Here is an 11,648-nt window from a genome sequence, read left to right as displayed (position 1 = left end):
GTGGTAAGGATGTGGGAAACACCACGGATATGGGGGACACAGGGTGGTGAAGATGCAGAGTTTGCCAGGGACAGCAGCTGGTGAGGACATGGGGAGGTGTGGGACACCAGGCGGTGGGGTCTCCAAGGATACCTGGAATGTTGTCTTTCAAACCCTGAAACATTCCGCCAGGCACTGCAGCTGCCAACAGCAGACGGAGACCTAACGGGTAAGTGAGAAAGCTGCCTGTCTCTCTGCCGTGCTCAGGAGGACTCTAGGTGGGGCCTGGGTTATCACATCTGGAACGTTTCCCTTGGAGGAATAACCAGGTATTAATATCTTGCTTCTCCTGAGCTGGCTGTAGCTTTGGTGCTTGCGGTGGGGATAGTCCTGTGAGGGAGCACAGGGCTCCTGTCCAACACAGAGGAAACCTATCACTTCTCCTCTATCACCTTCATGCTTAATGGGATGGAGACTAACGAGGGAGCAGCTTTTCATTTTCTTCATCTCACCCAAATTTACAGTCCAGCCTCAGCACCTTCCAGAGATCACAACGGATTTCTTCCAGTAACCTCCTCTCCCACCTACCCAAACTGCCTTGTTTCTTTCTGTCACCTAAAATCAACCTCTTTACGTCTCAGCCATCTCCATTCAGGGTGCTCCTCTGGCAATATGGAGCTTTTCAGGCCCTTGTCTCAGCCACTCTCCAGTGCTCTCCATACATTCCTCTCCCATTAGTCATGTAAGTTTAAAAAATAAAAAAATCATCCTTGAAGATGTAGATGGAGAAGGGTCTTCTCCTTTTTTGTTTCACTTTTCTTTCCATTTTGCATCTTCCTTCCAGTCCCATTTCATTCTAACTACAGCATTATGGGTTTTTTTGAGGAAAACAGTTTAATTATTGTTTATTGTTTATCTCCCTGGATCCTATCTTCAAATTACTGCATCATGAACAACCCCCTTAATAGACACTAGGAAAATTCACTTGAGGGAGAGGCACTGTGAATACTCCAACCACAGGGAAAGCTTCGATGGGAGCTGGCACGCTGTTAGCCACCAGAGAGCCCAGCTAGAAAGTCCCAGGAAGCTCAGTTTCATTAATTCTACTCATCAATCAACCACATTTCACACCCCTATTGTCTTCCTTTATTTCTCTAGTCCCTCCTCAGATCTTCATTGTTTCTCCTGTCTTACTAGCCTTTTCCATTTTATTTTTCCTCTTTCTGTTTCTTTAGCCCCGCTGCACTTTTCCCCACAATTTTTTTGCTCTGCATTTTTGAGCCAGCAGATCAGTAGGAGCGGGTAGGATGTGATGATTCATTTGTCTAGGTTTCACCTCAACTGTGTAACTAAAGTAGGGAAATTTAGATGCCATATCTAAGTTGCTGCACCTGGGGAAGCCAATGTGCAGAGGAAGCAATAGGGCTGAAGCTACTGGGTGGAAAAAAAAAAAAAAAAAGCCTGGCTTGAAAGTAAATTTATTCATTTATCTGCAAAACAACATTTTTCTAGCAATATGGCACATTTGTTCTGTTTTGAGATTTTGTATCTTAGTTACTTCATTAATTGTGCTGATTTTGTTTTGTGTTTCTTATCCACTTGTCTCCCTCTGTTCATGGGATTCTTTAGTCCTTGGCACCTAAGAGGATCGCTCGGCCCCGGGGTGGGACTGATGTCTGTGAGGTTTATGCCATTTTCTACTCTATTCTGAAACACTTGTTGAACCTTTGCAGTGTTCCAAGTTGTGAACATAACTCCAGCACACCTTCCTCCATCAGCTCTGTTTTGTGGCCTGCAGTTACAGTTTTTGTCTGGGTTAGAAGCAGCAGAGATTTCATATTTTACTGCATTTTTTAAATGCACTTGCAGAATTTCTTTAAAAAGTAGGGTTAACAAGTTGCTCTGATTTAAGTGCGTTCAGCAATTTAGTCTCTTTACAAATTAATAAGGACCTTACTTAAAACCCTTTTCTAAGCCTATTTTAGAACCCTTTTTTTTTTTTTATCATGTACATCAGTGGAGCTCAGGTCCAGAGGAGCATGAATATACCTCCTCCAGTGGTCCAAGGTGGGAAGAAACCTCTGCTTACACTCAATGGCCAGAGATGCCAGTGGTAAAAGTCAGGTTGGGGGGATATAGACTTCCCATTATATTTAAGTACAACACCTTCCAGCAGGTCCAGTTTCTTCCATTTTCAAGATAGTGGGCAGAAAGCATTCACAAGGAAGATCTGAACTGGAATGACTGAGCTGGGACATGTAAAAGCACTTAGGGCTGACTGCATCAGGGACAGCCATGCAGTCCCCTGGTGTGCTCCTACTTGTGTGCCTCAGCAAGCTCAAGGGCTTGGGCTGAGCCAGTTCTTCACTTCCCAAGCACTTCCCCAATGGGAAGAGCTTCCTATCCCAGCAGAAAGAGTTCTTCCAGAGCCCCCAAGGCGAGTACAAAGGTGCTGAGCTGGCTCAGTACTATTTTTTAATGGGACTTAGGGAAAGCAACTGCAAGGAACCCTAAAAGTAAGAAGCTGATCTGCCATGGGTCTCCTGTATGCCTCTGAGTAGGATTCATTTCTCTGAACCTCACTTCTGTACCCTATTTTACCCCAAGGAATACTTCTTTCCTCTGCTTCTTCTATTGAAAAACATCTTTTACAATGAATATGTGGAAGTATAATAGGAACCTGATCTCAGATGGCACCATTTAATTTTATTGCAATAATAGTAATAAACGTACGAAGCACAAACAATGTGCTCAATGTAGAAATAGATTTAATACATTTAACTGGATTTTGAATTGGTTCTCCATGAATGGACACCCATTCTTGTTCAGATCAGAAGTGGCATCTCAGATGGTACTTTGGAAGATGACAGAATACCTGTCATCTTCATACTAGGATAAAGTAGAGAAGGAACATTAAATTTCCACTCCAGGCCTGTGAAAAGGATTTTTTTTTTTTTTCAGATACTTGGATTTTATTTCATTATGTTTCCTTTTCTTCGTTTAATTTAATAATATGTTCCAAATCTATTTATCCAAATGCATCTGTTTTATACTTGGGGAAATACAATCTGAAAAGAAAATGTTACTTTTTTCCAGTAAAGTTGAAAGAATGGAAGGCAACTAATTTTAACATATTGCCACTTAATGTCATCTTGTTTGCTGATAAAATACATGGTAAAGCATTTTCAGTAATCACTTCTTGAAACAAAACAGAGCTTTCCTGGCTAATAATGGAGCTACATTTATTTATTTATAGGATGTTCATCATTCTAATTCCTTTGTGTTTCACAAATATTAGTAAGTTGACCCAGGCGGCACTGAAAAGAAGTGAAGTCTTATTAGCTCCAGGAGGCACAGAAATCACATGATCTGCCCCCACTTACCAGAAAGATGCATGGAAAGGATAATTGGAATGAAAAAAAAAAGATAAAGGTAGTCTTATTACAGCACCAAACCAATAAAAACATCCCTCTGTCACTCAATATTGTTAACCTTAAACATTAAATATCCTCGGGCAGGCAACCAGGAACATCCATCCAGACAAAAATGGTATTTTTTTTTAACAAATACATTCTTTGATTTCCTTCCTTTTATTTCCTGAGCCTTTACATGATACTTGAGTTATATTTCCAAGCTTTTTCCTGCAGCCAGGAGGGCTAGAGAAAGTATTTTAAAAGAACATTGAGATTGTCATCTAATTGCATACCTTCTAGAAACCGAGTTATAAACAGGCTGCTAAATAAGATGAAGTCTGCTGTATTTCAGGGTGGCCATACTGCTCATTCCCTATTTGCACTGCGTTCAGGAATTATAAAACCCCAATGCATTACAAGAGGATCAATAAATTAAGTATTTTATTACATATGTTCCTTTTATGGTGCCTAATCCTTAAATGGTCATTAGTTACATCTGTGCAAATCGGTGGTATTGTCAGGATATCCATGCCTAAGCTTGCAAAACTATTTAGGTAATATAGATGAAATACTGTTGTAATGGTATTCAAATGTGACCACTGACAAACTTTTATGGGCAATCTCCGGACACACGTAAAAGCGAGTCTTTTAAAGTGTTTTGCATCAGTTTATTTTTGCTGTAACAAAGTCATCAGGGCTTTTACCAACTGGTTGAAAGGGCACGTAAGGCCAACAATGAGGAAGGCGCGGACCATTGTTGTTTTGAAAGAATATGCAGGCAATTCAATGTAAAATATTTTGCTGCATTCCTCGTCTCTTCGTTATAAATATAAGCCCCAGCTCTGTAACTGCTTGTTTGCATGTCTAATGTTATGTGACTCTGCGAGAGTACTCACTCCCAGAAAATTAAGATGCTGCATGTGTGTGTTTGCAGGACCGTGACCGCGAGGAATACTTGCTCAATGTAATAACTACCAGTTGAAAAAGAAAATAAAAATCAACTCTAATTGTGCCCATTTAAATTCAAACACTGAAAAATAGCTTAAATATGGTATTTCGGGATGTAAATTTTATAAAAAGTCTGAAGATTTTAGGATTCTGTTAGCTCTTTAGTCCCTCCGTAACGAGGCTATTACATGGCATCGCTCACATTGATGTTGAAAATAATGCAGCTGCAAGAGCAGCTGCAGTAAGAATTCACAGAAGCCAGGATGTAAAGCAGGCCCTGCTCAAAGTCCCTGCCTTTGGCTTTCTGTTGTGGTTTGGTTGTTTTTTTTCCCCTTATTTATTAGCTTAAATCCAGCATCCTCTGAAATGATGCCTTGCTGCGAATAACCGAGGGTTAAAGCTTTCATGGCTTTACTTAGCCTCACAAATGAAAAACCTGCTATTTACTGTCTTCTGCAAACCAGAGCCACTCTGACAGCAGCAGATGCTGGGTGGTTGTCGGATTTTGTTTTTTCAAAATGAACAGTCCAGGGTTAGTCAACATAAAGACAAGTCAAGAAGAAAACACAGCCTCAAAAAGGAGGACCCTAACCCTCAGGCCTGGAGAGGATAACTGACACCTCGATTCTTGTTGGTTCTTTCATAAAAAGGTTGATAGCAGATAAAAACAATTTAAAATCATGTTGAAACGAGATTTACACATAACTTAAAACCAACAGGAATAAGTCACATCCCTCAGTCTTTCATAGCCACCTTGTAAGACTCTCAGAAGAATAGTTCCCAGGGAGATTTACAGTAACAGACATTACAGAGAGACAAAGCATCATCATTCAGCTCCCCACGTACAACAGCCTGTTAATCCAATAGATTCAGGTACTGCCCAAAAGTGACCTGTACTCAGGACACAAAAGCAATTGCAAACCCCTGCTCCTCTTTGAATCTAAGTTTTAGAGCTAAGAGAACACCCTGGAAAATCTCTGCTCATGGCAAAGCTCATAACATGATGTTTGCCTCCCAGGTGTAGCCACACCAAAGACTTCAAGTTTCTCCTGGCAAAATCAGCTGGAAAAAAGGAACTGATATAGTTCTCTTTCAACTGATGTAACATGTTCGGTCACTTTACTTCAAGTTAATATTCAGGTTGCAATATCTTGCATCCATTGGAGCTTTGCAGAATTTTCTCAGGAAGGTCATAAAATCAAACATTAGAGTAGTATAACTTAAAGGTTACAAAAGCACGGGACAGAATCAGCGTTAGTCTGTGACAGCACTGGCTCCAGTCCTGGTGTGGTTTAAAGGAAATAAAGGCAAGAACCAACCACACATTTAATAAAATGAACAAAACCATGTTAGAGTCCACTGCTGGATCAGATTTTTTTTGTTGGTTTTTTAGTGGCTCACAACCACCACTGGATTTTTCTTGGCTGTCACTGCTCTTACAAATTTGTGCTGCTGCAAAGCCCAGGTTGGCTCACACGTCCTGAATGGGAAATTTGTACCTATAGAACTTGTGCCATGTACCTTTCTATTCATCAAGGGAAGGAAGAAAAAATTCCCTACTGTTCTTGTAGCACTTCAAGGTTAAAATTCATATTGACAAAAATAATGCAGCAGAGATAATAAACATTCACGGAGATTAAAATAATTCCACAAAAGGCAATTTCTTCACTGAAAAATGAAGACACCAAGCTAAAAGAAAAAATTAAAACCAGGAGCCATACTAAGAAACTAAAAGCTGTCAAAGAACTGCCTTGAATGTTAATCTGAGCTATTTCAGCCAGTCCTTTTTCACAACCTTTTCTTTCCTGCTAACTTTTATGTTACAGCTCTATTGCCTGTACAAAGTTGCTGAATTGAAGCTCTGCCTGTCAGGAGCTCTCATCTGTGCACGCTTTAGCTCTCAGTGGTTACTGCACTTGCTTCAGCTGCCACTATTAAACCGTTGCATGTCAAATTACAAAGCAATTAAGGGTGAAATGCATAGCTGTAAGACATGGGTTAAAAAAACCTCCAGAAACCCTAACTCTAGATTTTCTAGGTTTGTAATGATGACTTTGGAAAGTATTAAAATAACTTTTTAATTAGTATAATGCTCAAATTACTCACATGTCCATCACCTGGTGTCACATACATTTTTTATCTTTCCGTCTTTCTCTTTTTCCTTCCTCCCAGGCTCTTTTTTTTGCCTAGGAATATTTGAAATTCATTATTCCACACTGTGAGAAATGGAATAAGCATAACTTGAACATTTGCTAAAGCAGCTAATGAAATAAGGAGGTGGATAGATAAACTATCTGAATGTTTTATTGTATATTCTGACCCCTGAATTTTGCCTCATTCTGTAGAGTATTTCTGCAGTAATACTCTACCTGAGATGAAATCCCTTGGAGGTATATCATTAATGTAAGGCAACTGTGGTGGTATGAAGGAGCCTAAAGGATGGGTCAATGATATCTGCCACCATTGTGCTCTGAATCAGGAGCCAAAGGGACCAATGCACAGCTATGGCTAACTCATTTAATATCTCTGCTTAACATCTCTGTGTCCCAGTGGGACTCATAGTATTTAATTACATATCTAATGGGAAATTCAGCCTCACCCTGTGAATTATTGTGCTTCTTCAATTTCTTTTATATTGTAGAAGCACAGCACTTCACAGGACTGGTCCTGCCATGAAAATTAATTAGTTTATGCCTGAACAGGGCTTTCAACATACAGATCATTCTGTATGACAAAGTAATATTGGATAACAAACTGAATTATTCAATTGAATTATGGAGCCATAAGAAAATTATTGTCTCTTATTTTTAATCAAGCAGACTCCAAGCCAGATTAGTCCCTGATGATGATGATGCTTAGGCTATTTCAACAGGTCTTATTGCCACCAGAAAAGTTTCTCCCTCTTTCTGCTCCTGTGCACCCTAGAATTTTCACTGCTGTATGTATAAGCCACTGAGTAAAGCCAGTTCTAGGTTTCAGGACAGCCCATACCTTCGGTGAATAAAAACTGTTAAGACAGTTTGTTGAAGGTAAATAAAAAGCCTTGTTGGTTTGGAAACCAACCTCTCCGCTTCAGTTTGAGGTTTTTTGTAAGCATCCTGTTTAACTATCTCTCACTGCAGGGGTACCTGTGTTTAAAACAGCTCTGAAAGTTTGAGAGAATTAAGCACCAGTAGTTCTGCATTTCTCTTCATGGCATTAGGAAAATCTCAGGTTATAGATGTGCATATGATTTCATATGCATGAATGCTTCAGTGCCCTCCCACCAGTTATCAGACTTTTTATTAGCCTCCATAACCCAAGCAGAAGAATTTCAATACTGCCTTTAAGGGTGACTTGAGCAGAAGCTTCAAGACAAATTGTACTGCTAGGGTCATAGAAATTCAGTAGCTAACTTGGCAAAAGAGAACTTAGTTTTGTTTGCTGAGGTATACAGAGGTATGTTGTTTGCATGGTCATCTTTGCAAAGATGAATTCCTGATCATGGGAACCCATTTGTAGTCAAGAGGTTCATCAGCTTCCTTCTTTCCAAACTTTCTGAAATCTTTGGGACAGATCCGTGTTGATTTATACCAGTGGAAGATCTGAACAAGGTTTTTAAGATTTCCCATGTCTCATTTAGGATGTAGTCTCCATGCACCCCTGCTGTAAGAGCATCCTCATTAGGAGAAAAGCAGGAGGGACTCGCCAGCACCTGCTGTCTGCTCCCTTGTTCCCTCGCCCTCCATTGTACTCTACTGTTTTTATGGTTTTTCTTCCATTTATTGCTCTTACATTGGAAATCAGATATAACAGTCATAAAGAACAACAACACCAAAGAAATAAAAGCCACAACAATAAAATACAAGGAAAAGGAATTCCAGTTAATGACATCTATCTAGGGACATTCCCCCTATGGAGCAGCGGATCAATATGGAAGGACATTCAGAAAGAAGATAGCCCCTCAGATCACTAAAATTCACTTTGCATCTTGAGATAATGGCCTTTTTAAACCTTTGCTTAGTTTCTACCTACTTGATGACTTCCCTTTCTTCTTTTTCCCAGCCTCATGCCTTCCTTTTCTCCCTGTTGCTCCTTTGGTTGACTTTGATTTGGGGAGCTTTTTTTGTGTCAGTACTAGAGCAAAGAGTTAGGCACATAAAGAAAGATATCAGATCCTTTACTAAGTGTCCAATAAAAGCGGTGACTTACAAAGCTCCAGCACTGATTTGTCAAGTTTCTGTACACCCTGGTTTCATTCCAGTTACGTAGAGTTAGCAAAAGGATCACTATCATAGTTGTTCAAATGGAATAGTCCTACTTAGGAGCTTGGATGCTGCAGCTACTGTTATACCTTATAAAACATCACAAGAGGTAGCAGAGTTCTGCCTTTGGTGAACAGAAACACCAACAGCTAAAACAGTAGTTCTTATCTAACATCTTTTTGATTAACAGGAGTTAATGAGTGGGACTGAGGGGACAGTAAGGGGACATCCATCCTGAGGTGGTGACCAGCAACTTGAGTTGGTTTCAATCATGGTAACCTGTTTGTCTGGTATAGCTAGAGCAAGAAAAGGATCTGTATTCTCAGCCACATCTCTCTTGCTCTGTGTTTTGATCTCGGTACCAGCGCAAGGTGTCAGGCACCTTCTTTGCCATGGATCTGAGGGCTGATATGTTTTGTGTACTGCACAATAGCTAATGGAAGTCGTTATAGGTCTGCCAATGTTCTCCTTTGGGCTTGGGCTTTCCTAGAGCCTGGTCCCGTAGGAATGTGATTATTTTGTGAAGTGAAAGAGAGCTCTCTCTGTACTCTGAGCTCTCATTGAATTCCTGCCTCATACCAGAGGCAGGGCTGCCCAGAGCAGTTCTGAGATGCAGACCTCTTAATAGCACGTTGGCAGATCTAATCAAGCCCACAGCACAGTCTGCGGCAACCCTCCTAAACCAAACTTTGCCCCTCTGCACTCGTTCTTTAGAAGTACTCAGCTCCCACCATTTCAAAGCAATCTTTTCAGAAAATCAATAGTTCTTCATCTCCTTCAGAATGAGAGCAAGTAGGACACTTGGACGTTTGCTTTGTAATCTCTTCAAAAATTGCTTTCTTGTCTTCCCAACAGAATTAGGAAATATTGCAGTACCAAAAAAAAAAAACCCAAAAAAAACCACTCAAGCTTTTTCAGCACAACGTCTCAGTTGTAGGACCAATCTTTGCATTCCTTTTCATTTAGGGATTACCCTAAGCTCAGTGCTCTGTTTATACCTTAGGCACACACATACATCCTTGTTCCTCGCACAGAAGAATTATTTGTTCTCACAACTCCACTTTTCAGGAGCCTGCTGTAGAAACCTTTGCCATTTCAAAATTTCCGTTTTCTCTCCCTCTTTCCTCTCAGTGGCCCTTTAGCTATGAAAATGAACCGCTCTGCTCCCGCAGTGCTGAGCTGCTGAATCCAATCAAGGAAGGCTGGCCAGGCTTCACATCCCCGTCAGACACAGCGTTGACCTTTTTTCCCTAATTGACAATGCAGGGCTTTGTGCTAATAGGATGACATCATTACGCAGAGCTGAAATGCTCTCCCTGCTGTCTCTTTTGTCTCTCAGTATTTTTTCTCCCACACTTCTAGAGGAAGTATTTTGCCAGGAGGGAGTGTAAGGATGACGGTTACACCATGCCTAAAAAACGTCCTCAGTTTCTCTCTCTTCATTTTTCCTCAGTCACACTAGTTACCGGCCACGTATCCTGAGCCCTCGCCATGTAGTGAATCTTTTCCTTCTTCCAGGTTGTGATCACTGATGCTGCTTTTCTGCATTTGCTTTGCCTCCCCGCCCTGAGATAGGCTGCTAGGGGGAATTCTAGTTCCTTCTTGATTTGGATTTAGAGTTGTAGTTTTTAGCCCACTGTCCTTTTGCAGCTCTAATTTTATTCGAACAATTTGTCCGTAAGATCCTTGTGCATCTCTACTACAATGAATAGTTAATTGAGGTGCCTAATTTTGTGTTATATTGTTGGCAGTTAACTTTTGCTGTGATACTCAGTAATATAAAATTTTTAAATACTACTTTAAAGAATACATGGAGGGGAGGAAGCCCCAGAGAAATGGAAAATATTAAGAGCTTTGTTTTAGCTGTCTTGTGAGGTCAGCTCACCCATTTCAGCCACTACTATAACCCTTTAAGATGCTGCACCAAAGCTTAAAAACTTGCCTTAATGCTCGTTATAGATTGGTAACCATGTGCCAAAGAATGTGGTCTTGGCTAAGCCAACAAACCAAATAAATACGTATGATGGGCTTTCAGTGGAGAAGACAGAGCAGAAATTTCCCAGTTCTGCCTATGCCCCTGTCTTTTTCTCCTCTCCCATGGCTGACATACTCCAAACTCATGGTATATATTTCCAGCCTGCTTCAGTGACTAATTAAATGCATTAGCTCAGACCCCAGGTACTTCTGTGATCTGTTTACCCTAAGCTGTTTTAATTTGCACAGAAATGCACTAGAAGCCGCAACAGTAGAAGAGAAGGGTAGTATTGACCAGCTGGGAGAAGCAATCTCTTAAATCACTCAAGCTACTTCCACAGGACCATGGCTGTCTATATCCTTCCTGCAAGAAACGCCAGCATGAAAGATAGGAGAGACAAAACATAGAGTGAAGAAGGGAAAAGATTCAGGAGGGAGAGGAAGCAGATCCCATTACTATTCAAGACTATCCAAAGCTGGCAGGAACAGGGATTTATCTATTTTCCTTTTTTTCCCAATCAATGCCCAACTATTTCATAGAAGAATCCGGGATCCCTGGACACACAACTTCACACCATCCTTTCCTTTCTGCATTTAAGCACTGTTCAAGAAGGCAATAACAACCACTTTATTTAACATACCTTGTGAAAACTTGTCTTGTTTATTTTAATTGTATTTCCTATTTCTTTTTGCACGTTATCCTTAAAGACACGTTAAGGATTTTAACCAGGATTCATTTCTTACGTTCTATTTCTGTCGTATTTACCTTCAACTTAAGTTCCATAAGCTATTGTGAATAATAGAAGGAATTGGATTTACATTACTTTGAACAACAATAAGCCTAAGCTTACTTCTTTGCATAAGAGAGCCTGCTAAGAGAGGACTAGCTATCTGATAGCTGTGAACCATAATTATAATACAGTTTAATATTTCTCTTATGTCTATAGCCTAATGAGATTAGTGCGTTGTTGTACTCAGCACCACATAAACAATTAATATGTGAGTTTCAGCTTCAAAGCCCAATTAGGATAATATGGTTAAAACCCTGCAAACTACTATGAAAAAAAAAAAAAACCCAAACATGATTACC

At 40.3% G+C, this 11,648-nt stretch overlaps 1 protein-coding gene across 1 annotated transcript in view; it reads left to right on the top strand.

Annotated features, from left to right (window-relative positions):
* Nucleotides 1-278: 278 nt before the first annotated feature.
* Nucleotides 279-11,648, top strand: part of SPATA16 (spermatogenesis associated 16) — a 126,781-nt gene continuing 115,411 nt past the window's right edge. Inside the window, exon 1 of the mRNA XM_014938797.1 lies at nucleotides 279-308. The gene's annotated coding sequence lies outside the window, so the exon portion shown is untranslated. The remainder of the gene's footprint in view (nucleotides 309-11,648) is intronic.

This window comes from Calidris pugnax, unplaced genomic scaffold (genome assembly GCF_001431845.1).
Source record: "Calidris pugnax isolate Ruff unplaced genomic scaffold, ASM143184v1 scaffold52, whole genome shotgun sequence".
NCBI classification, from domain to species: Eukaryota; Metazoa; Chordata; class Aves; order Charadriiformes; family Scolopacidae; genus Calidris; species Calidris pugnax.
The sequence above is the reverse complement of the archived record's forward strand: the minus strand, read 5'-3'. Positions and strand labels throughout refer to the sequence as shown.